Source organism: Etheostoma cragini, chromosome 7 (assembly GCF_013103735.1).
Source record: "Etheostoma cragini isolate CJK2018 chromosome 7, CSU_Ecrag_1.0, whole genome shotgun sequence".
NCBI lineage: Eukaryota > Metazoa > Chordata > Actinopteri > Perciformes > Percidae > Etheostoma > Etheostoma cragini.
The window spans coordinates 27,185,782-27,189,929 of NC_048413.1; the positions used below are offsets into that span (position 1 = coordinate 27,185,782).

At 37.7% G+C, this 4,148-nt stretch overlaps 1 protein-coding gene across 1 annotated transcript in view; it reads right to left on the reverse strand.

Moving 5' to 3' along the window:
* Positions 1 to 4,148, reverse strand: part of kiaa2013 (KIAA2013 ortholog) — a 20,784-nt gene that overhangs the window by 1,434 nt on the left and 15,202 nt on the right. The window lies entirely within an intron of this gene.

Below are 4,148 nucleotides of genomic sequence, written 5' to 3' on the forward strand. Positions count from 1 at the left end.
TGTGTGTGTGTGTGTGTGTGTGTGTGTGTGTGTGTGTGATGAAGACAGATTCAGCAGCTGCACGGCCTCTTTCTCTTGGGGGGGTTCTTGTGCTTGAAAAATTTAAATGGGTTGAAATCAGCAACCTGACCAAACTCATCCACTCAACATACGCTCCTCGGATCTCAACTATTAGTCAAAATAATCAATAATTTCATTTTTTTTAACTCAAATATTAGGTTTAATTCCATACCATGGATTCCAAAAAGTAGTGTAAAACTAGTGGTGGTGTTAGTGAAGCAACACAAGGGATAAATAAAACCCAAGTTGGAATGAACCTTCCTCTTCTTTTAAGGGAGAGGGTTAGCATGAATCGGCTAAAGCTACATTGATCCTGGACATGGCAGAAGCCTAACGCTACGTCTACACTGCCACGTTTGGGTTAAAAAACGCATATCTTTTGCTGCGTAGACGCCTCACGTCCACATAACTCCGGCCTTCTCTGGCCCCTAAGACAGAGACATTTGGACGGACGCAAACGGAGACTTTTGGAAAACAATGACGCACGTCAGTCAGTCTTATCGGTCAGTAACAGCCCCACGTTGTCGTCGCTGCAAGATATAAACGCGCTGATGATAATCATGATGTACGAGGATTTACGGCACTGCACGATCTGTTCCACAGTTGCGGTCTGCTGTTAGCCTCCACCTGAAAGCTAACGCTAGTTTAGCTAACAGCTAATTTGGCTAACCGCTAGCTGGCAGCTTGATTGAGCCTAAAACAACGTTACTCAAACTAAACGGCGGGAAACGCAGCTCCAGCTAAATTAAGACTTTACAGTTATAATAAAGACAAGTATTGAGTGATTGTATTTTAAATGAGCTCAAGTAGAACTGACGTAACAGCTGTTATATATTTAAACGGCTATTTTAACTTTTGATGGTCTTGTACATGCTGTCTGGGCTAGCGGTTAGCCAAATTAGCTGTTAGCTAAACTAACGTTAGCTGTTGGGAACAGATCGTGTAGTGACGTAAATCCGCGTTCATCGTGATATCATCTGCGCATGCGCGAACATATTGCGCATGCGCAAAACGGATCGTGCAGGAGGGACGGATAGTGTACCGACAAATACCAGACAATCCGCTTCCTGTTTACGCACTGTGTGTGTGTGCGCGAACGGTCATGTGATCTGTGATGTCAGAACAGAGATTAGTTCTGCATCGGGAGCTAAAACTCTCTGTCACTGCCGGATGTGAGTTGAGTGCAGATGTGAGTCGCGCATGCTCAGATTTAAACGGTTTACGACATAACGTGTTGTACTGAAATTAGTGAAATCCATGAAATAATGAAGTTTTCTCATTACAAACAATTAAAAAAGATGGGAATCATTTCTAAAAACAGTAGCTATCTGGCTATGATTGTTTGATTGCTAACGTTAGCTCAAAATGCCATTCCAGTGACAGCCTTTGTTGTTTGATGCTAACTTGTAGCTAAGCTAGCAGTCATTTAAAAAACGTTGTAGCTATCAATGATTGTTTGATTGCTAACGTTAGCTCAAAACGCCATTCAACTCACATCCTTTGTTGTGTTTGATGCTAACTTGTAGCTAAGCTAGCAGTGAACCAACTTGGTTAATTAAGTAGGTCCATTTTTACTGTGTTGACATTACAGAAGTCACTCGTTAGCATCTTGTATGCTACTTCTCGTTAGCATCTTGTATGCTACTTCTCGTTAGCATCTTGAATGCTACTTCTTGTTAGCATCTTGTATGCTACTTGTTGCAAAGTGACTCAAATCTGCACTCGCCTCACATCTGAGTTACACTCTCGTGTGGAAAGAGGTTGTTTTTGTTTAAAAAACGGCACTTAAAAGGTAAAACGCAGTAGTGTAGATGTCGCCTTGACACTGGAACTCAGTGCAGTAAGATGTTGTTAAAAGAGATCGGGGGGGCACTTTTAGAGAAGGGTCTCTGATCGGCATGGACTGTGGAAGTCTTCATCTACTGATAACGATGTTTTATATTCAAACTCACAATTAAATTACAAGAACTCTGTGGGTTGTCTTTGGCTCTTCACTGCTCTCCACCCATCTGTCGCACGCTGTCCTCCAATCACAGTGCTCTCTTCTTCTGCACGCCTGTTTTCTTTTGCTTTCGGGGGGGGGGGGGGCGGGTACAGCTTCGGCCAGAAGTCACGCTAAATGTCTGCTGTCCGTTGTTTTAACCTTTGTGTTGTCGACAATGCAACTTTTAATTTTTCTGGGTGAAATGAAATTTTATTTTTTTACGTTTTTTGGTCGTCTTTTTCAACATTTGTCAGTTTTTTCTACTTTTTTTGTCACTATTTCTGATCTTTTTGTCGATTTCCACCTTTTTACCAGTTTTTTATTTAACGTTTTTGAAGATTTTACGACATTGGTCACTTTTCTGTTTACAGGTTTTATTTTTCCCAAAAACGTTTTAAGCTTTCACGACATTTATGTCACTTTTTATTTTTTACAATTTTTTTCTCACTTTTTGCAATGTTGTTGTTGATTTTTGCAACATTGTATTTGATGTTTTTGTTCTTTTTTTCCCACGCTTTTGAAGCTTTTTCCAAAAATTTTTGTCAAATATTTCGACGTAAATTTTTTTTTTTTTTCAAATGCTACAAAATCGAATCAAACACCCAAACTCTATGAACTGATCATTTATTTATTTTGGAAGACCGTTGCATGGAACTGTCAACTTTCTTTTTTAATGTTTTGGTTAAAGTTGAAGCTTTTATTTGTCACTTTTTTTTCTTTCTTTTTTTACAAGTTTTTTTTTGCCCAAAATTTTTGAAGCTTTTATGACATTTATGTCACTTTTTTACAAGTTTTTTAGTGCGTTGGATTTGACGTTTTCTTTGTTTTTTCCTCAGACGCTTTTGAAGCTTTTTCCGACATTTTTGTTGAATTTTTCCACGTTCTTTATCAACTTTTTTTTTTCTTCAAATGCTATAAAATTCATCCACACAAACTCATTTATTTTATCTGGAAGAGCGTTGGATGGAACCGTCTTTTTTTTCTTTCTTTTTTGACAATTTGGTTGAAGTTGAAGCTTGTACGACTTTTGTCACTTTTTTCCGAAGTTTTATTTTTCCCGATTATTTTTGAAGCTTTTGACATTCATGTCACTTTTTTTGAAACAATTTTTTTTGTCACTTTTTGCAATGTTTTTGTTGATTTTTTTTCTGCGTTGTATTTGACGTTTGTTTTTGGTTTTTTTTCAAGCTTTTGAAGCTTTTTCCGACATTTTCTTTTGAGTTTTTCCACGTTCTTTTATCAACTTTTTTTTTTCTTCAAATGCTATAAAATTCAATCAAAACACCCAAATGCATTCATTTTATCTGGAAGAGCTTTACATGGAACGTCCACTTTTTTTTGTTGAGAATTTGGTTAAAAGAAACCCAAATTTTTCCATTAAAAATGTGTGGCATTTGACCCGAGGACAACAGGAGGGTTAAGCAACATAATCTCTTTAACCTAACCTCTCCTACTTACTGTTTTTATTTCCTGCATTATCATCAATGAAAATTCAACTTTCTCTATATCTTTCTCACAATTCAAATTCAGTTCACAAATTTCAATTTCGAGTAACTGTGACAGCCATCCGGGCAACTTGAAGGAAGAGCAATTTTCATTGACGATCATGTTTTATTGGATTTCTTTTCCAAACGAATAAATTAAATTATTCAGTTTTTCCAATGCAATGATTCAAATTAAGTGATTCAAATGATGCGATTCAGATTCAGTTTCTCAATGCACTTATTCAAGTTTAGCAATTCAAATATAAATCCTTCAGTGTCTGTTGGCCCATATAAGTGAATGAGTTTTCACAGCTGTTTTCTAATCTTCATCAGGTCGCACACAAAAGTGAGGACGGCTGCTGTGACCCCAGGAATGCTGCTTGACCTTTGGCAGCGTGCCAGACATGAACGTTACGAATGGCAGTCATTGTTTTTCCATTTGGTGTTTATTAAAAATGCAAGATGAATGATATGAAAGATAATGCAACGGGAAAACGTGAATGAGACATTAAAAGGCAGGAGATGCTAAACCAAAACGTAGAGTCTGTATATAGGTAATATTCTGGGAGAGGGGGGGTAATATTTTGGGAGAGAGGGGGTAATATTCTGGGAGAGAGGGG